Consider the following 22,403-nt stretch of genomic DNA (forward strand, 5'->3'; position numbering starts at 1 on the left):
TGGGCAGGCTCCATGTGGTCCACCGACTGCCAAGGAAAAACTGTTCCTGTCACACAAAGCGGAGCATTTACAGGGTCGGACGCCTGAATGAAGCGTTCCACCGCAGGATGGCTGCGAACAGGACTTTGACGCAGAGAAGCGACACTGTGGCTGCAAGGGTTTTATTCATTTATAAAGGAAACATTCAAAATTATAGTGGCCTGTTTTATTTTCGTGTATTTCTTTCGCTTTTTTCTTCAATAAGAAATGTGTTGGCGCGACAAAAAATACACGTTTGTTGTGTGAATTAAGTAGAAGATGTTATGACGGTGGGGCTGTAAGGTGGCTGTTGTTCCTCTGTCAGTTTTTGTCAGCTTTATCACCTGTATTGTAGTTTTATTGTGAAATCTTAAAAAAAAATAAAAAGAGACACAAATTTGCCAGGCTGAAAAAAAAAAAAGGTCAAATACTTCAGCCCCAAACACAAAATACCAGTCTAACCAGTGGCTTTATTTCACAAATTTCTCACGACCTGGATCGTTGCGCCGTCTCTCCAAACACAGCTGGAGTTCTTCGTTTTATAAAAGCGGAATCATCGCTGGATGTTTCCCAGGCGCCTGTGCTGACAGGTTTTCGAGGCTCTTTCAGCTCCGCGCTCCGGGAGGTTGCTTCCTGTGCTTGCTGACCACGCGAGTGTCTGACAGGTGACCACGTCTGCCCTGCTGACCAGTATCATGTGGTCTTAGCCAATAGCTGAAGCATCAGAGGGAGGTGCACCATATAAGGCCCCCCCCCCCAAGCAGCCTCTGAGGGAGCTTCTCTTTATTTATTAGCGCATGTTGAACCTGTGCTGCTTTGCTGCTTTTTGCGTGAGAGATTTTATTTTATATTAAAGCTGCGTTTGATGTTGAGAGGATGTGAAACATGTGGCCTTTGAATATGAAATGAAGTTTTAACGTTTAAAAACAAAAACAAAAAAAAAACAGACGCCTGAGCGAGCGGGTTGCCGCATCGGCCTATAATAAACACTCGGCGGTGTGGATCCACCCTCATCCACCCGACTCAAAACCCCCTTTTTTAAACAAGCCCACAAAAACCAGTGTGGAGCAGCTGGCAAAATGAGGTCATCTTCAAACATCCTTTGATCCCTCCATTCATCATCTCGGAGGCAAGTGTCATATAAGGGGATCTATCTTAGTGAACGCTTTTGAGCCCCCAAAATTACAAACAAACTGAAGGTGGGGGATCGATAGAGTGTGTCTCACAAAATGATGAACTGGCACTTCAGAGGGGGGGGAAATCAATGTTGCTCTCCCTTTCTCTCCTCTCCTCTCTCCATCATTCTCTTTAAAGCCTAAACTCCTCTTCACAGTCCTTAAACTGCAGTGTTTAAGTTTGTGCGTTCACGTGTGTGTTGCTCCGAGCGGGTCTCTCAGTGTGATTTAATGGCCCTTTGTTTCTTATTCCTTTTTAGCCTGGAAGACCCCTGCCTCTTGATGTGTGAGCGCACCCACCAATAATGGCCCATAGGATATGCAGTGGAAGTAAGTGCTTCTGGTCAGATTTACCGCTGTGGCGCTCCTCCTCCCTGCGCTGTAAACCTCAGGTCACCTGATGTGGATGTATTGATCAGCACCACGTAGCCATCTTTATATCATAGCACTTAACATGGGGCCGCTAGAATGAAGCCATGTATTTATTGTAACACCTGCCTGAGAGCGCTCAACTGTATGGTGTACCTTGAATTATTCATCGCTGCTGTTGGAGGCAAAAAGGACCCGCAGAACCTCCAGAAAACAAAACTCTCCATTTATACTTGTCAGAAACCGGTTTTCTCAAACCTCTCACGGCATAACGCTGTGAGCCGGCGCCAGCAGCAACCGTGTGCTTAGAATCGGCACAAGGTATTAACTGACACCTGCTCAAAAGGAGAGAAGGAGCAAGAGAGGAGCAAAGACGTGGTGTTAAACAGTGGCACGATTGTGCATAGTCCTGCAAACGTAAGTCATCGGTGTGCCTGCAAAGTCCTGCTGTAAGAACCTCACGCAAAATACAAAATATTCTTCTTAGCACCTGTGTGAAGGTGTATTTACAGGTGTTTATCTATTTATACGTCGCCGTGCGGTTGACACTGGTTTGGGAGTGGCTGGGTTTAGGCTCAAGGACACCTGTCAATGAAATATCACTGTTTGGATCAAAACACAAATAAATACAAAGATAAACTTGATAACACATCTGCCAAGGCAAAGTATAAAAAATAAAAAGCTACTTCCTGTCACCACAAGGTGGCGCTTGTTGTTGTTTACCGTAATTGCAGCTAACGGCTTGAGAGAAAGCAGAAGTGGCGGCATCAGGACGGTGGTTTGTTGTTCGTTGAAGGCTTGGGTTTTCGACGCGTCCGTCCGGAACTCCAGAGGACAAACGCACTTTTAAAATGTTTGAATGTTTAAAGTGACGGCTTCTGCCTCCACCTCAGATCTGCTGTGAATTGACTGCGCTCATTAATTCACGCGTCGCCAGGTGTGACGAGTGTTGGAAAGATCCTTCTAGAACCTTCACACCGCTGCCTTAAAGAAGTTTGAAAGGTTTGAAAGATTGAAATTGAATTGCTCTCCTTGTACCTTGTAGGGGAAAAAAAAGACTCTAAAATCAATTTTTCATTACTCCAGAATGCAGAATATATGGCTCAACCCAAAATAAAGGGAAAAAGAGGTACATTATGTGCTTCATAATTTCTTTATCTGAGAGGTAAGTAAGTAATATATTTTATTCGCGAGCACCTTTGAAGACGCTGAAGGTCGACTAAAATCAGACAGTATGAGTGCAGAGATGAGTCAGCATGGGCAGAAACAATAAGTGCTTTAAAACCTTAAATGGGAAGCGCAGCCCAGTGAGTATCGGCCTGCAGGTGTGAGCAGGTGGGCTTTAAGGTGGGATTTGAACGAGGCTGTGGAGTCAGATGGTGGGACGTGCGTGGGCAGGGGGTTTCAAAGCCTGGGAGCAGAGCAGCTGAAAGCCCTGGCACCGGTCACGCCAAGGTGGGGATGGTCGGCCGAGGGAGGGGGTGTAGTCCTGGAGGAGGTCAGAAAGATAGCTGGGGGGCCAGGAGATGGAGGGCTTTGAAGGTGAGCTGAAGGGTTTTATGGTCGATCCGGTATTGAACAGGGACTTGGATGTCGGTTTGGTGCAGGCAGTGATCCGGGCGGCTGTTTTTCCGATGATTGGAAGCCTGTTAAGCGGTTTTGATGGGGGAACACAGTAGAGCAGGTGGACTGAGACTTGGACCGGGAGTGGGCGGAGTCTGCACCTGGTGTGATGGTGTAGTTCTTATAGTTGTAGCTTGCTTTACTTACTGAACGCCCGTGTGCTCTGAACCAAGCCCCCGCAGCAGCTCCCAGTCCCGGGTGTCCCTGTGTAGAGGGGATGAACAACTTTGTCGAGCAGCAGCAGCTCTGGCAGCGCGCCAAGCGTGTTGGCAAACATCCACAAAGCTTCTGAGAGCAGGTGATGAGTTTTAGTCATGCTAATAGCGTGTCTCTAGGACAGGATACGCTGCTCTGCTGAAGCAACACCGTGTTCAAGACTGAAGTACAGAACGTAGATCGGCTCCTTCCACGGCTCCCGGTGTTTGATTGGGGCCCTGCTATTAAAATCTGATATCCCAGCGACACCACCAGCGCAAACTCCACAGCCCAGGCACCAGTTGGTGAAATATTTCTTACTCCACCTGCCTGCTGTCTGGGGTGATGTGAGCTCTCAGGCTAGCATGGAGGGCCGGGCTGTCGGGTGAGCAGAGCTCTTCCTGTCAGCTCTGTCTGGGGTGGAGAGATCTCCCTCGAGACAGGAGTCCATCTATCCATCTATCTATCTATCCATCTATCTATCTATCCATCTATCCATCCATCTATCTATCTATCCATCCATCTATCTATCTATCCATCGATCCATCGATCTATCTATCCATCTATCTATCTATCCAACTATCTATCTATCTATCCATCTATCTATCTATCCAACTATCTATCTATCTATCCATCTATCTATCTATCTATCCAACTATCTATCTATCTATCTATCTATCCATCTATCTATCTATCCAACTATCTATCTATCCATCTATCTATCTATCATCTATCATCTATCTATCTATCTATCATCTATCTATCTATCTATCCATCTATCTATCTATCTATCCAACTATCTATCTATCTATCCATCTATCTATCTATCTATCTATCTATCTATCTATCTATCTATCTATCTATCTATCTACCTACCCACCCACCTACCCACCCACCTATCTATCTATCCATCCATCTATCTATCATCTATCTATCATCTATCTATCATCTATCTATCTATCTATCATCTATCTATCTATCTATCTATCTATCTATCATCTATCTATCTATCTATCTATCTATCTATCTATCCATCTATCTATCTATCTATCTATCATCTATCTATCTATCTATCTGGGTGAGACATTAATCAAGCTGATGTCAATAATTATTGATAATTTGAACGACCTATTTTTAGAGGGTTTCTCATGCGACCTCCCTGTGTCCGCCTGCCTGTGTGGCTCTTGTCTATCTGCCTGTCTGTCTATAGAATGTATTTGTCTCCATTTCTTTGTCTTCATCTGTATCCAGGAGTGTAGGAGGCGGCGAGGGGCTGCATGTCTGAGAAATACAGTGAAATATTCATAGTACGTGCAGCGAGTTTGACAAGCGGCCCGACACCTCCGTACTCTCCATCCTCATTTTCATTTCCTCTCTGGATCCGGCGTGTTACCTCCCCCAGCCTGCCATTCAGCAGCAAACAATGTGCGCCACACCGTCGTGATGAGAAGAGAAGCCCAGCTCGGCGCCCGTATTCTCATCAGAGATGAGGATTCTTTATAAAAAAAAAAAAAAAAAATCTTTTAAGTGTACAAGACCAAATTTACCAGCTGTGACAGGGTGGCGCTGGAGTCGTTGTCGTCTTGTGAGTCTGTGTGTGTGTCATCATGGCAAAATTTGGTAGCAGGAAGTGCCACAGAGGCAGTTTGGGGGTATTTTGGCAGTTTTCTGTGGCTGCGTCTGCGGAAAGATGGTATCGTCCCGGCAGCATCACGCTGGTGCAGGAGCAGGGAACCTGACAGGCGTGTAGCTGAGATCAAAACCAAGAGTGAATGTGGTTCTACTGTCGTACCCATGAGTACTTATTGAGCAGTGCGGTAATGAGCGCCGAGTCCTCGTGGGGCTCAACATCAGCAGGTTGACTCGCGTTGGCTTGATGCGCCTCAAGTCCATCTCTGGTGGTGGTGGGCTTCTCTCACCAGAGCGCCAACACCGAAGCTCCTCTCATGTCCTTCTCAGGCCGTAATGAGAACTTTCTGTCTAAATAGGAAGGAATTGATTTCTCTGACTCTCTGCAGCTGTGTGACTTCTTCATTTGCCAGTATTTTGTTCAAAGTACCTGAGAGACACTCAGCTGCATTTAATTCATCCGCCTGAATCTCTTCTTTTAAAGAATTAGCAAAGAAAAATGAAAAAAGAGTTTCTAGTCCAAAAACTGATTGTCGGGCTCAGCCTGGATGGAAGCTTTCACATTTCTGATGCCCTCTAAAAGATGATTGCTACAGTATTGCAGCTTGGTATGTGTCCAGTATCGATGTTTGACATTGGCATTCCTGGAAACTTCCTCATTTACAGTACTTTTACTGCTTGGCAGCGAGTCAGTTTTGTTGATTTAATTGAATTTATGTTTGCAAATGATTTTTTTTTAAATAACAAGCTGTTTTCGAGGGTTAAATTTGAGGAAACAGTGAGGAACGATTCCCTCCCAGCCCTGGAGTGAGAGTCCTCTTCAAAGAACAATTCCAACACATGCTAGGGAGCAGTGGAGCTGCTAAAAGTAATCATTTATCCAGCAGAGAGAAATTGCATCTCTTTAATGACCGGTTAATTGTTCCAGTCGTAATTTAAGCAAAAAATCTCCAGCATTCCTTGGTTGTAAACTCTTAAATATGAGGATTTGTTGCTTTTATAGTCATTTATGAGAAAAAAATGAAGTGTTTTGGATGTTGATTGCACAAAAAAGGGACTTTTAATTGACTAAATTGATTGAAAATAATCGGCAGATTAATTGGCGACGGCAGGAATTGTGAGTCGCTGCACGAGTGACTTCGTTTTCAGAAAGAGCAACGTGTGAAACCGGTTGTGTTCTGCAGAATCTGATGTTGTTTGCAGCTAAATGGACGAGAAAACTGTGAGACACGATGGTGTCGAGCCCCACACGTGACAGTACGTGCTGCTACGAGTTCATTTGAATTTTGTTTATGAAAGAAAAATAAGCATTAGAGTCAAGGTGGTTTCATAGAAATGAAATATATATTTTATTTTCAGGCTGTAACACTGAGCCCATTTTGGCGCCCAATGAAACGGTAGGAATTCATAAATACGTTATTATCTCCCTGCTCCAAGGTTGTGGCGAACGGCTTCACTCAGGTCCATCCTTGTCAAGCAGTCTGTGAAAGACTAGGAGTGAATCTGTGGTACATTTAATTAATTTCAGCCTCTCAGTAGTAGAAGATCCTCTCGTGTCAAAAGCAGAAAAAGTGTTATCTGGATGGCAGGCCAGCCTAAATCCTGGGCTGTGAGACAGCATTGATCAGCTCACTGCATAATTCTCAGCATCATCCTGCAACAGAGCGGCCGGCCTGCGAGCCTCAGCATCCCCCTGCAACAGAACGATTAGCCTCCAGGGGAAAAGTAAACAGGACGGGGTAAAAGTTGCAAATCATCTTTTCATTATAGTTTGCTGCCTCCCTCGTAATCATCCCAGGGCCCAGGCCTCCATCTCCAAACTCTGTAGAAACATCAATATGGATTTAGGAGCCTCCCTAAAGCAAGGTCCTCAGCTAATTAAATCTGTAATCACTTTGTACAGTAAAAACACAACGGGGGGAGGGGGGGGGGGCTATGTGAGGGCCATTGGCTTTTTATTTAACGGAGACAGTTAATTGGGTCAGAGCTCTTCCTCCTCGCGAAGCGCGTAAGTTCATCCCGTCAGGCCGCTCGCTCATCCGAGGGAGTAGATGAGACACCTTGTCCGCCGTAGCTGGTGTCAGAATGCTTTACAGCGCCGCTAACACACGAGGTCACGGTTGACGGAGGAACCGAGGATTGGACCAGTGAGCTGGGGGTGGCGGGGGGGGTTCACTTGTCACATCTGCAGTAAACTGGTAGTTAATGCTGACAAGAGGGTTTAAGATCTGCTGGGAAGTACGGCGTTACTGTGATATTCAGGGTTTGGCTGTAAAGTAAAAATGCCACGCTGGACTGTGATGATGTCCCGCCGGAAATACAGGCAACTCACTCGTAACAGGGGCTTGCAGTGATAAGAAGAAAGGTCGGGTTCAGTTTATTCACACACACAAAAAAAGAATGAGAACACTATAATTCAATGAGTAGACAGAAATGTGTGACATGGGACGCTGTGAGGAAGCACCTGACAGCTTGAGAAGAAGGGCGCAAACGCCAACTCTTTAAAAACAGCCTCAATCATTTAATCCATCTGTCGAACGCTGAAGCATCGACATGTAGCGTAGCAAAATAAAGAGGGAGGGAGTGCGAGGAGACGCGGCAGGCCGAACCTTCATCCACGGTCGGTTTTATTTTTGCCTCTTTGTGCAGCAGAATATCCCAAACCTGCTTCTCAGAGTTCATGTTGGGCTGAGCTCCGCCGTCTGTCTGACGTGCTGAGCGAGCTTCTCTACGCCGGCTGCTGCTCCTCGGGTCAACTGTTCTTTCTTCTTCTGGTACGATCGACGGAGAATAAAAACCACAATAGCTTCTGTGGTCTTTATTGTTGGTGTGAACATGTGGCGCAACAGATGGCGAAGCGTCTAGGCGGCACCAGCGCGGCTCTGCCAGCTTCGCATCATCAGGTTGTCGTCCTGCGGACTCGCTGGTCGATTTCTGACCGACGTGCTCCACAAGTAGAAAAGAAACCTCCATGTTTAGTCCTGGTGTGATTCAAGTCACGGGGTTTAAAAGAGACGCAGGAAGGAGGAGATGTTCGCGAACCCCGTCGAGCTTCGCCGACGCCGCTCTGCTGTCCCGCTCTCATCTCACCACCTCGCTTCACCTCTTGTGGAGGTTCAGGTGTGTCTTCATTAGGAAATCAAGCCAGATCATTTCGAGACTTTCAAAATTACAATCACAAGATGGATCGACAAAACTCTCCGCTCTCTTTGCTTGCAAAAAGAAAAGGCACCTTGGCGTACGGTTCAACGTTCTTCTTCTGAGGTACGAGATATTTTGGTCTTTATTGTGCAGTCAAACAAAACGGGTTTGAGAGCCAAACTTTCCACACTGCAGGAAACCCAAGCCAGCTGCATTTGTCTTGGTGATTTTGAGTCTGGAACGCAAGGTGATTCTGTTTGATTGCTTCATAAAGGCACACGTGAGTATTCTGGATTTTGCGTGAGGTTCTATACCTTTGCAGTGTGGTGAGTTTAAGTATTTTCTTTGATTATTTGTCATATTCTCTTTGTCTCTCCCTCTAGCTTCTCTCCTTACTGCGCCCTCACATCAATAACATTTAAATGTGTCTCCACCATAGAGAACGCAATTAAAGTGCCTCAGTTTGACACTGTTCAGATTTTGAACGCAGGCTCACGTGTTCTCCTGACTTCAGCCATCGAAAGGCAGAAAGACAGTGAGAACAAAAGGTGAATTAAAAGAAGAGAAATCCGTGGCGGCATGTTGAAATACGGGGACAGATTAAAACAACCTATGAGTCATGATGTTTAGCAGGTATCAGGGTGCGTACACAACAACAAACCTTCTTTGAGGAGTAAATAGTGGCAGAGCAGATAAAGCTTTCATTGAGACTAAGGCGGCTACAACAGAAGCTCTCCGGGGTTATCTCACTACACTTTTCCTTTTCAATTTGAAGCCAAAGAAGTCTCGGTGTATCTCCAGTGTCTCTGTGAGCTGCAGCTCCGGGGTGGTGACCTCATGCTGCTTCCGTCCTCCGTGTTACTCACATTTGTGTTTGTCCCGAGGGCTCTTTGTCTGAAGAGGCAGCCGGGCCAGGCACAGTATGGCAGGGTTAGCCCTGCCCTGGAGAAATCTTCCCTGCGACCTGATTTCCTTCCCTTGCTCCCCATATTCCCCAGATCTTACACTCACACTCACCTGATCCTCCGCCGGAGCCATTTGTCGGGGAGGAACTTCATAGTTCGAACACTGAAAATAGAACGAGAGTTTTTGGACTCCATTGTGGATTACACTGTGACAGGTGTCCCCGCAGATTTTCGTTTCAGTGATTAATCTTGCGGATAATTGCATCCATCATCAGAAATGAAGCGTCACGTCTGGTCATGCCTGTTTTCACGAACCCCCCTCCCCCGCCCCCCATCAAAACAGCGCATTTTCAACATCGGTGTGAAAGTGATGCATTTGAGAAATCTCCCTGTGCAGCTTGTCACCGCCACGTCTCCGAGTCAGAGTTAATATTAGTGATTGGTCCCCAAGTCACGTTCAGCCTCATCTTTTCATTCCAGCATCTGGATTTAATTGGTGCTACGCTGTAAAGCCACAGCTGCTCCGCCTGTTAGGACAATAAATTACCCCAATTAGGAGTCGAACAAAGGAGGCTGTCTGACACCGCAGCCCACTGCCATGCCTGGAGATTAGAAGGCAATGGAATGAGGTTTCTCGCTGACATGAAGCTGTATCAAAACACCTGCCCCATCATCTCTCTCTGATCAAAGCCCAGTTCCAGTCCAGTGAGTATATGGAGCAAGAGGAGATTGCTTTGCATGCGCCGCGACTCACTATACCGTCTAATAAAATAGAAAAAGTCTCCTAAATCAATGGAAGGAGTACAGCAGGTTGTAAAATTGCTGGATGGATGATTAATTGGTGTTTGGTTGTTGAGTTGTGGATACATCCAGGTTTTCTGGCAGCCGGCTGCCATATTGATGGCTTCAGTAATGAAGGCAATAACGAGGGAAGGTTTAGGAGGATGTTGAATAGGTGGAACAATAGGAACATCTGTGCCTCTCTACAGTTACAGAGTAATTGAGACCATATTTCATTTTTCTCTTTGAAAGCAAGCCGTGCTGTACTTGCTGTCTGCTCTCCTGAAAGATGAGACGTATTTATTTGCCGCATTCAGCAGCTTTAACACCTCGAGTGATCTACCTTAGAGAAGAATGTAGGGCAGCTGCCACCATGATGACGGCCTCCATCTTGATTGGCGACCCTTCCGTGTCTGGCCGCACTATCCCTTTGTCTCAACGCTTGCTGAGAACACGCCATTAAGCCGGCAGGAGTTTGACAAGAAAGATGAAGCGTGCTATTTCCTGTGGCCCCGAGTGTCTTCCTGAATAATGAGCAGCATCGCCTGGACCCCCCATTGTCCCCCTTGTTCCCTGCCATTCATTTTACTCTTCCCCGTAACGTTCCAGGCGGTGTAGAGTGAAGAGGTCTTAGTGTTGGTACCTGAAGAAAAAAAGTGGTAAAGCGAGACCTGTCAAAATAAATCCAGAAAACCCTCAAAAAGAAGATTGGATGAAAGAAGTGGACGTGATTGACAATCACCTCCATGCTGCAGCATCAGAGGTAGCAGAGTGGGACGTGTGGCGACGGCACCCCACACCTCTACCTCGGCGCTAAGGATGCGACACTTTTTAACAACCTGACGTCCACAAAATTAAAAATGCATCAAAATTAACGTTGCAGGCCGCGATGAGCCCCACCATGCAGGGTTTTTCTAGGATACACGATCACACCAAGCCTGCCCTCGACTGGTTTGATCCAGTCGATGCAAGAAGTTGACATGAAAATCAAAGTGAGAGTTGGAGCCTCCCCAAGTGGGTCGGAGCATCAGGAATGTTTTGATCTGGACGCACTGAGTCGTGTTCACTGGGAACCATCAATAGCAAATGAAAACAGAGGAAGAGGCTCGCGTTAGCCTTCGTGGCCTTGCCTCGGCTCAGGTTGTAGATTCATTCCTCTCTGACTCTGTCCTTAAGGTCCATTTTTTTTCTTTTCCTTGCTATTATCAGTGCAGATGGTGGTGAAATGGAAATAAAGATGAAAAATGCGCTTTCGCAGCTCCATGTTTGCGAAAATTCTCTGCAAACAGGGAGGAACACGTCGTGCGTCCCCCCATTTTTTCAGTTGCCATAAAAAAAAAAAACCTGCTGGACTGTGAAAGTTGTTGAGTGGATTGAAAGTTTAATGTGGAATTTAAGGAAGTCAATTGCATTTTTCTTTTTGATTGGGTTTTTTATATAAATTTGGGAGTCGTAATCACAGCTGAAGTTGGTGAAAAGATTTGACCCAAAAAAGTCAAAAATTATATTTGATACCTCATGTTTTTTATGGCATGTAAATGGAGGGGACACTTGTTATACAGGTACACGAGGGTTAATCCCGGCGTGTGACACCACTGAATGCTACTTCACTCAGCAAACCGGAGCGTGGAAAGGGAAGCTCCTGTGCTATCTCCTTGGCCAGCCTTATTTCTCCCAATTACCAGCGTGTGAGCAGTCTGACACGACTGACCTCCTCTCGGTGAGCTGTGGTCATGACTGGGAGGCTCTCCTTGCTTATTATGACAGAAGTGCTATGGTAATGGAGGGAAAGTCTGCACTGTAGCGATAGCACTGCAGAAAAGGGGAGCCTATTATCCACCGCTGCGTGGTGTTATCCGCCACTGTGTGGCGATAATAATGGCGAGAGAGAGGGCAGCCCATCTGTTATGGTGATGATGCATTTTGAATGGGTGCTGACTATTATACATCAGCGGGTGATAATGGCAGGAGAGAGCAACCTCCGGGTTGTGGCCATGATGCCACAGAAACGGCAAAGAGGTCCATGCTGGATATACACGGAGGGCCATCATCCTATCATAGTGATCGACTGGATGAGGAACCTGACAAGGTTCTTCTCTGTAATAATGGCGAGACAGCAAATGTGCTCAAAGAGCGTGAATATCTTGGGAGGGCATGACGACGATGAGCGGTGTGTGTTTGTGTGTGTGGCTGCACCCATGTGACAAACGAGAAGCGCACAGTAGAAAGAGAGCCTTAGATTGCTATCTGTGTGGCGCTTCACCGCCCCTCTGATGTATGTTTATGGCCCATCATCTCTAGCCAATTACCCTGCCTCAGTACGGGCGCACCGCTCCTTCCCCTCACGCCCATCAGTGTCGAGGCGTGGAGAGCGAGAGACGGCGACAGTTAACATTCCTGGACGTGGCTTGTTTTCCTTAGGGGGCTTTGGAGATTCATCTTCAAAAGTAAGCCACTGGTTAGCAAAGTCTGGTGAGTCTCCAGCTGCTTTGGGAATTCAAGGCTTGATTACTGTGTGTGTGTGTGTGTGTGTGTGTGTGTGTGTGTGTGTGTGTGTGTGTGTGTGTGTGTGTGTGTGTGTGAGAGTTTGTCAGCATGTGTGCAAACTTCATATATATCACATGTTTCCCACGCACTCTTGCGTCGGCACCGATATACGTGGGTCTCTCCCAGTTTGAAACAGAAGCGTGCGTTCTGTTGAAGGCTTTGATTATGTGTGAATCTCTCTTTGCTTCACAGATCCAGCTGAGGCAGACTCCTTCCTGTACCCCCCTCCCAGGTCACCCTGAAGACTCTCTCCCACAAACACATCTGACATTTTATAAGGTAATCGTTTTGTTGCTTATTTTTTGGATTTGAGAAATGCATTCTCGTGATAAAGTTTTCATTAAATGCAGAGGAGGGACGCTCGCAAAGGGAAACCATGTTGCTGCTCTACATCCAGGAAGGCTAATTGGATCCTTGCAGTGATTTGTTTTTAGCCCCGCAGACTCTGACGATGACTTAGTCTCAGGCAATCCCCACCATTGATACTTGGATGATTTATCTGTGAAACTGAGGATGCAGAGAGGCAAGACGAGGGTCTGTGCAGAGAGCTTTTTATTTAGGCTCCATATTCACACACTGTGACAGATTGAAGCAGCAAAGCTGTGTTTGTGTTGGCTACACGGAGGTGTACTCCTGCCCAGAGGCTTTATCAGGGAGGGAAAATATTGACCGGCAACAGTTGCACTTTGGTGCCGTTATTGCTTTTCACACTTGTGTGATACAGACAGCAGTCGCCAAGCCCAACAATTGTAAAGCGGCAGCCATATTGACAGCCTGTATTGTTGTTGTGTGCAGGGCAGCATATCCAGCTTACAGTGTTTACTCTTAAGCTTGTTTTACAAAGTGATTTTTGTAGACAAATAAAAAAAAAAAGTACTTGAACGAGGGGAGAAGAAAACATTTATTGGGATGCAAAATCAAGGGGAGCCTGTAAATTTCCTTCTTAACGAAGATCATAAAACACACTTTGAATACGGCGGCAGAATGTGTGTGTCCGACAATATTTGCTGTGATAGCTTCTCTAAATATTGGCTGGCTAACAGCTGAAATCACTTCATCACCCCTGACTTTGCTCCTGCAGCTGCGTGTGGCACCGCCGTTTTCATTACGCACACACAAATATCCTGTTTCTGAGGCAGGAACCGCATCTTATCATTTTATTTTTAATATTCTACTGTAAACACTGACAAAATGATTTTGTCCAAGTTAATCTGACTTTGCAAAATGTAATTGTTTTCGAGATGTTTTTACTTTTGAGCTAACTTAGTTCATATTAGAAATAACGACAGGCGGGAGAAGAATTTGTATTTGCAGTGTTTTTCAAGGTACTCAGAGGAACTTTAGGTGAGTGTGAAATGTCTCGATACTGCTGATAAACTGAATTCATATCTGTGGAAAATTGAGATTTCCATATTAGCGGTCCAGCATGCAGTCCTTAATATCTATGTTGATGGCTCTAAATATACTTAAAAGTTTTTGTGGATAGACGGATAAAGACATCCCCCTCCACAAAAACCATCGGCTCAATGAATTTAATTAAATCATGCTCATGTTTTAGATATCGGCCATGAGAAAGAACAGTTATTCTGGATCACTGATCGAGGTTCTCCAGAAAGGGAAGTTATTTTCTTCCAGATGTTCTCCAGATGCGGTTCAAGGAATTAGCTCAGCGTGTCCGGAGGCACGTCTGATGGTTGCACCAGGACCAGTCAACCGTCTTCGCAACCTACCGTTTGACCCACAGGGCCTGCGAATATTAATCGCTTGTGTTTCCAGTCAGATTATCTGTCCACAAAGTTCCCTCAGACGTCGATCATCAGTTTTTTTCTAAAGTTATCAACTAAAAACACAGACACAGCCCAGAGAAAGAGCCGTGGATGTACACGACCCCCCCAGACGGGCTGCCCACCAGCTGACCGTCACTCTCAGGGTCGCAACTGAGGTTCTCCTTCATTTATTTACACCTGATCTCATGTAGAGAACCTCTAAACTGCTGTCTGACAAAAGAGACGTTTTGTGCAAGTGTTGTACAACAGAAGGACCTCCACACACCGTGGGCATCAGTGTTTGTATTCACTGATATTAACATAATGGTGAGATGAATTCCAAGCCGCACGTCGTGGCTAACGTGGCTTGCTTTTAAAGCAGAGCCCCTCACGCCGTGACGCCGCCGCGCTGGTGATGGCGCTTCACTGCGGTTAAACTGCCGTCACTGTTTCTGTTTTTCTAACCTGTAACATTCTTAAGTGGCGCACTCCAGTGAATGAGATATTTGACATTCTGGAACGGCGGGGACTTGAAACCGCTTAAATCGGGGATGGAGGTGATCTTCAACATCCTCATCTGCTTCAGTGGCATGCCAATGTGGGCGTGCATTAAAGATTCATGCAAACAGCTGTTTCTTCTACAGGACAGCATGGCACCGACTGAGACTGTGCTTAGATTTCAAATCAGCAAAGCCTCGCAGAGCTGGGCTTGGAAGAGCATCACATACTCTGCAGGCTGACTAAACGAGGGAACATAATTAACACATGCTTGTCAGAAAGACGACAGCAAGAAACTAAAAACACATCCTAGTGTCTGGGAGATGCTATAAATATTATTGCTCCTGGTGGTGTGTGAAAAGGTGATAAACCGGCTGAGAGTCCTCGCGTTTACATCAATATCAGCCGTTCCGGTGAAGCTGATCCCACATTTTTAACAGAGCCATTAATGAACCTCGCAGCGCACCAGACCCAGAACAAGAGCTTATCAAAGCTGGAGGAGTTGCGACAGGTCAGATTAGCCGTTAGCATTCAGCACTTTGATTTGACATTTCCATCAACAAGCGTGACAGCTGTATCCAGGCTCGAGTAAAAGTAGCAGAGGTGTGGAGCCGCACGGAGACGAGTCGCTATCATCTCAGCGCGTGGCGTCAGGTTATTAAATATTTGCTTTGTTATTTTGGAATACAAACTCATGGTTTCACAAGTCATCAAGTTTCTTGTTTTTGCTGGAATCTTTTGGTTGTCACCATTCCACTCATCATGTAATATCCTGAAATTTGTGTACGTTATGAAAGTTATTTCATCGCATTATGCAGAGAAATGTTAATATAAGGCAGTACAACAGGTATTAAAGCCATATTGTAAATGAAGGAAGGCGTACTCATCAATTATGTTTGAAACAACTTGCATAAAGTGATGAAAAAAACTTAGACAAAGAGCATCAGAGCCTCCAATATCCTTCAGTATTTCAGCCCAACTTCACCATTAGGAAATTAAAATTGATTAGCTTTTAATAAATGTTTCCATAAGCATCAAGTAACTACATTATAGTGTGTCATTTATGTTGATGAAGAAGCTCCAATCGTGCTGCAGTCCTGCGCCGCCCTCCTCCAGCCTCTGAGGGTGGCGCCTGACTCAGATGTGTGAGCTGTGAGCTGCGTCTTCCCCGTGAGGGTGCGACCAAGAGCCGTCTCTTCCTCTCGTCTGTCTCCTGTTTGCACTCTGTCTCGTTTTCATCATCTCCACGTTCAGTCTCTGCACCTTTTTTTTGTTTGTTTGGGGGGGGGGGGGGGGGGACTTTCCAAAGGCAGAAGATGTTGTTTTAAATCCACATCAGTATGAGACTGAAATGGATTCAACATATAGAATTTAACTGAGGTGAGGCGAGGTGTGTGTGTGTGTGTGTGTGTGTGTGTGTGTGTGTGTGTGTGTGTGTGTGTGTGTGTGTGTTATGAATCTCATTGCCACTAGAAAAATGACGTCAATTACCTCAAAGAGTGTAACGTAATAGCGTGCTCTCCTCCGGTGAGCCAGGCCGTGACCTCCTCACTGCAGCTGTACTGTAACCATTGGAATGGTAATGTGACAGACTGATTGCCAATTCACAGCCCACACAACAGCACTGCCCCAACCAATAAAAGGACGGCTCCGACATGACGAACACAAACGCTACAGCAAGTTCAGTTTCTGCTGTTTGTCCTTCCTCTTCAAATTACACTCTCGATCACGGCGCCTAAGAAAAGAATGATTGAAAATAGCAGTGGATGCAACCAAAAAAAGAGAGTATTTTATCTCTCAGCACAAAGTCTCACCTCTCAGAAAGCTTCCCGCCATGCTAGATAATGCACTGCCGAGCTATTCCTGCTGGATATCACAGTAATAAGCAGATAATCCCCTTCAGAAATAACAGCTGGTGGTGTTTTTATAATTTTGAAGCTCCATCACTGCATGTCACTCTTCGTTCATCAGCAGCTGTTAGCCATGCATCCTGTCCTAATTGCTCTCACTCTGCTGCCGTGTGCACCCTTCTTCACCAGTAGGCTTCATGCAAGCACGCACGGAGGTAATTGACTACAATTCCTCGACATCTTCTTTTTTCCTTTCCTTTTATTTGTTTATTTTTTTGTGCACTTGATAGACCCGTCGGCTGATCACGGAGACGTTCGGTCAGCTAGAGAACGCTGGCAGCTGTCACAGGCACAACTTTGAGCCTCCTGAAAAGAATGCGAGGAGATGTCTGAACGATGGTAATTAGGTACACTGTTTTACATCATTAGAAAAGATGTTAACTTGATTGATGTGTTGGCTTTTTATGAATCTCAAATTCGAAAGCTTTTCATTTTCTAATTAATTTCCAAGCGTACCGGAGGGGGTGCGTGGTGTTGAATACAATCCGCTCCGTGTTTGGGCAGCTTTTTCTGTGGATCTAATTGCTTACAAACCCTAATAATTACTCCTTTTTTTTTTTTTAAGAAAATTGGCATAGAACCATTGTAATAGGTAATAGGTTTTCTCCTACTTGTCATTCAAACACAGACTTTTTTTCTCGACTTCATTAGCTCACCTCTGGTTCATTGTACAGTGTATTTTCAGGTTTGTTACAGTAGACTGAGACGATTCGGTCATGGCGCTTAACTCCTGTGTGCATGGAGATCATGCGGGTTATAAAACTCAGTTATGAAATGAAAAAGCCGTAGCGTGAAGTTGTGCAGCCTGAGACTCCTCTGCTCCACCAGAATTAGCTGAACTTAGAAAACTCTGTTGCTGGGCCACTGATCAGCTCACGCTGCGGTTACGTGCTGCAGACCAGAAAGTCCCTTGTTTCCTGAGTAGTCGAGCAGGAATGAGTCCTAAAACCCGAGGAACACAAGTGTGGCGCATGGTCGTGTTTTGTTCTGCAGCGTCAAATCGTGAAGACCTTAACTTTGAATTTTGAAGTTTTTTTTGTGTTTAAAATGACGTCGCTATTCGGAGAGGCTGAAGGAGGCTGTAGAGGGTGACGTGCACATTAAACGTCATCATGGCGATAACTGTCAAAGCATTAAATGAGTTGTGGTGATGTTGATGTCATGCGTTGAGTGGTTTGCTCATGGCCTAACAGCATTTTTATTACTGACTCTTGCATTTATGCTTCAAAAATCATAAAATGTGCGAGTTTCATAATTTAGTTTGCTTATTTTCAGTACCAATCCTAGGACCAAGGTAACGGCTGCACTGGCTTTTGTTCAGAGAACCTGTGGCAACGTGGATTTCTGGGTCAGCCAACAAAAACACGTCATTCCTGTTGCACTTTATCAGGCTTTAGTCTGTAACCTCCAGAACCCTCAAGAAGACAGAGACCAAAGCAGAAGGAACAAGGACAAGTGGCTCCGCCGCACCAAAAATGTGCTTCTTTTTTAAATCCCACCAAAAAAAAGCAGTAGAAGTGAATCTTTTAGCTGTTTGAAAACAGTGATTTTTGCCTTCAAAATCTGAAGGTGCACATCAGAGATGGTAAAGCCGTGGATTGTTGACACGGCACTATCTTTGGCTCACACCCACATGGTATTTTTCTGCAAGCTGGAAACCCACTCGGCATTCTGTATATCTCTCAGTTTGGTGTTGGAGGAGAATCACAGTGATGACCCCACAGGGTGCAGATACCCAGCGTTGCTTGTGGACGTACAGTAACATTTTGCCTCGGTGTCAGGAAAGAGGAGGGGAGAAGCAGAGCGAAAGAGAGAAGACTATGAGCTTAATGTAGATCTGTCATCATCTGGCTCCAGATCAAAAGAGCAGCATTGGCAGGCGGAGCACAGAACCCACCAGAGCCTCCTCGCTATGCCAAGCTCCAGCTTCTCTGAGGTAGACGAGCAGAGGGGCCTGGCTCCAGGCAGGGTGTGTGTGTGTGTGTGTGTGTGTGTGTGTGTGTGTGTGTGCGTGTGTGTGTGCGTGCGCGTGCGCGTGTTTGGGGGTGGAGAGGTGTGGGCACATGCACAATGTCTCAAGGCAAGGATCTGGCACTTTGAAAATGTCACCAGAATCCCAGAAACAAAACAACAAGAGAATGGAGAAAGTGTGATGAACAGACGCGTATGCTTTGGGGGTTGTGGGATTTAGAGGCGATGGAAGGCAGAGTCATTCTCTCACAGTGGGAGACGGGAGGAATAGGAACAATGGCACACAGACAAAGAGACGCTGGCTTGCTTGATTGTACACCTCTGCAGCATCGTGTACAACTGTTAAGTGGGTTCAAGGACACAACTAAATTGTAGCCTTCAGCAGGCTGCAGCGTCTCTTCCTGTGATACTGGCATGGTGGGAGAATATGTTGGTTCACTGTGCAGTTGTTAAATTGTCAACAAAACCGCCTGAGTCATTTGTAACCAGTCTAGAACAATTATCTGCTGTGATTATGTTACATGACCACCGCACGATCTGTCAGTTTTGTGGGGCTGGTGGTGAAATTCAACCTGTGAACCCCTGCATGCCGCGCCTTCACTCGTCCTTTCTCTCTCGGTTGTAGTCACGCTGAGTTTCACAGTAATGCTTCTGACCCCGTTACTAGAATATTTGTGTTCGTCCTCCGGAGTGGTGAGTATGAGTTCAGGCTGTTTATCCGTCCATCTGCCCCGCTCTTGCTGATGTGTCATCTCGAAGTACCTCCAATCTCCACAGGGAGTCGAGCATCAACGGGGAGGATTTTGGCGGTTAGAGGTCAAAGTCACTGTCACCTCACATAATGACAATAACTCTGGAATGTTTATTGTTAAGTAGGACCCCCCCCCCCCCCCCCCCGTGCTGCAGTATTCTTCCTGGAATCCAACACACATGCATAACACGACATGATGAAGACGCATCAAGTGAACAAATCAGTGATGACACGCTCACTCCGTCACTGCTTTGAAGGTTCCGTCTTTAATGTTCCAGACCAGAAACAAAAAAAAAGGAAAACCACAGTAAATCTAAGTGAGCCTCAGTTTTCTCTTCAGCCACCCAACATTGATCATCCTCATTCACACACGCGCCCCCACTGGGTTCCCCCTCATTTTACAACCTTAATATTGAAGCACTTCTAAGGTGTATTTCAAGTTTTTCCAGCTGTCGCAAATTACAAGCCCATATACTCAACATCTGCTTCATGACTCCAGATCAAGTGTTACTGTGCCATAAACAACCAAACTGTTCTTGCTACAGCAATGACGCCCTGAAGGAATTTATCCACATTTTCCCGTAAACATCCACTGGGGCCAACATCAGGAAGTGCAGCGCCTCTGGAAATGTTGCGAATGCAAAATACATTCCTCCATCTACAGTGCACTGGAAATAAAGTGATGCAGATGCTGGACAGGCGGGTGGATGGAGGGACTTTAGCATGCTAAGAAAGCCCCCGGAGACGGCGGTGCCTCCACCGTTTGTGTCACTCAGGTTGACGCTGCCTCCTCCTCGACCACAGGGAGCTTGATCTGTGTCAGTGCTGCTGCATGTCCCTTCTGTCCCAGGGTGGACAGCAACGCTAACAGCAGCTGATAGCAGCTGAATCAGATGATGCATGTGTGGATGACAGCGGTGACTGTTCACGCTGATTAAGTTTGTTACTTTGTCAAATATCATCTACTCAGGCTTTCACATTAAGATTGGCAGCTGTTCGAGTTTCTTTGCTGCCTATATGCAGCTTTAAATATGGAAAGTTCATCCACTGTAGTGTTGGGCAAGCGTCTACACAGCTAAGCTCCAACACATGGGAAAACTAGTTAACTGCACCAAATACGATCCCATCAACACAAATACTGAATCCATTCGGTCGCGTCTTGACTAGAACTCAACAAATACTGACAGAAATACTGCTGTCATAGTGCCCAAGGGATTGTCTCAGCATAACATAAAGGTGCAGATCTTTAGCGGTTTCATTTTGTAGCGCGTCTGCCTGTTCCTTAATCAGTAAAAGAGTTTGCTGTGGAGGAGCTGTTTGGCGACGCTGCAATCACACCACTGAGAAACAGATTTGGTCGTTCTGCTGCTGCCCAACACTGAATGAGGCAGCAGATACTAAAGATGACAAACCCCGACAACAAAACTATAACGACATAACTGTGTCTCCTCAGACCGCGAGTCGCTAAACAGATGGAGGCTGCGCTCAGGAATCGGAGTTTGCCAGTTTTCGAGGTGCTCATTTCACCTCAAAGATGTTTTCTTTGCGTTTGGGTGTGTGCAGATGTTTTTATGACTGCGTAAAGACGCTAACACACACACGTACTCACTGTCAAAGCTGCTTCCAAGTCACTGATTTCACCAGTAGCTGAGATATACAGTGAAGCTGCTAACGCTAACCTTTCCAGATTACGATGACATTAAAAGCTGCATACGCGAGTGGCGAGACCCAACTACTGGGCGTCTCATCTGATGCAAATGTCCTCTCTCACCTCTATCAGCAGAAGTAATTATGGCAAACCACTGTCACATCTCTGGCTGTGCAAGAGAGGGGAAGAGTACCTAGTAAAGGTCAGAGAAATACACCCATCTCTCTGGGTAAGGAGGAGACAATTATCTTTTCATGCAGAGAGGCGGTGTTGAGGGAGGAGCCCTCCATCCTCCAACCCCTCCACTCCCCACGCTGAAGTGCCTTTTGTACCAGCAGCCCTCAGGGACTCAGTCAAGAAATTGACACCGCTGTTGGCATGCTCCAGGCTAAAGAGTATCAGTGTAGCTGCGCCGTCTCTCTTGGCAACCACAGCTCCATTGACATGTCTGCAAACATGTGTTTGGGCTGCATTTTATTATGAATTCTTTCGGTCGCTGCATAGATATGGAAATGAGATGCATGTTGGTGGTGGTTCTGCCGCAGCAGTCGTGTCAGTTTGATTACCTGCATGAGCAGAATATATATGTGAATGGTCGGCTTGTTTGAAATGTTGTCTCCATCCTGCGTCAAATGTCTTTGGTTCTTGTTTTTCCGTCATATTTAGTTCGTCTCACCCTGTTTGTGTCAACTAAAACTTGACCAGAGGTCTCTACTTAAGTTATTTTGAGTTTTAGGCTTTCTGGACTCTTTGTGGTGAGTCACTGTTGGCTTTAGTCCAATTTTAGTCGACAAAATCTGAAAAAGGTAGTTGGTAGAATTGTTTGCTTTGGTTTTTTGTCTCATATTAGCTCTATTAATGCAGCAATATTGGCATTAACATACTAATGATGCAGGCAACTTCACCTGGCCCATACGTGAACTGTGTTTACTCTTGATTCATTATCAAAGTCCAGTTCCCATTATATTTGGTCTTCACATCTATTTTCGCCGGCGATGTTTGTGCTTTTGTTTAGAATATCTTGGAACAAAGCCTTCCTTTGTGCAGCGGGCTGTCATGCCTCCTGAATAACTGAAGCCTGCTTTGAAACCCGGATCACACAGAGATTCACAAACCACAGCGTTGACCACATTAGCAAAATGGTGCTTGTGAAACTTCTGTTGGCGCTGAGACTTCTGAGGAGTCTCTCCTCTTTTCTACGCTGGAGTCAAACAATCGCAGGCCCCAAAGAGCTTCCCTCCTACCTTTTTTCCTCTTGCGTCATGTTTGCTTGTGTTTCTGTTCAGTCTGTTCTCTCCCTCGCAGCGGTGTCCGGCCGCCCCTCCGCTGACCCGCTGCTCTGAGCCAGTGGGCTGCGGTGGCCCAGAGCCGCTCACTCTGACCCCCAACCCCCCCAGCTAGTTGCTGCTGGCTTAGCTCTGACGAACAAGTCAACTGGGCTTTGTGCCCGAAAGAGTCGACCTGCACGAGCATCGTC

General features: G+C 46.0%; 1 protein-coding gene across 3 annotated transcripts in view; it reads left to right on the plus strand.

The window, feature by feature from the left end:
- The window catches only part of mgat4c (mgat4 family member C), a 109,602-nt gene that overhangs the window by 42,904 nt on the left and 44,295 nt on the right, over positions 1 to 22,403 (plus strand). For all 3 annotated transcript variants that reach the window (XM_086209707.1, XM_086209708.1, XM_086209709.1), the window contains 2 exons: positions 1,454 to 1,523; positions 12,575 to 12,661. The gene's annotated coding sequence lies outside the window, so the exon portion shown is untranslated. The remainder of the gene's footprint in view (positions 1 to 1,453; positions 1,524 to 12,574; positions 12,662 to 22,403) is intronic.

Source organism: Aulostomus chinensis, chromosome 7 (genome assembly GCF_037954235.1).
Source record: "Aulostomus chinensis isolate RoL2024-O1b breed Wild chromosome 7, RoL_Achi_v1.0, whole genome shotgun sequence".
Classification (NCBI taxonomy): Eukaryota; Metazoa; Chordata; class Actinopteri; order Syngnathiformes; family Aulostomidae; genus Aulostomus; species Aulostomus chinensis.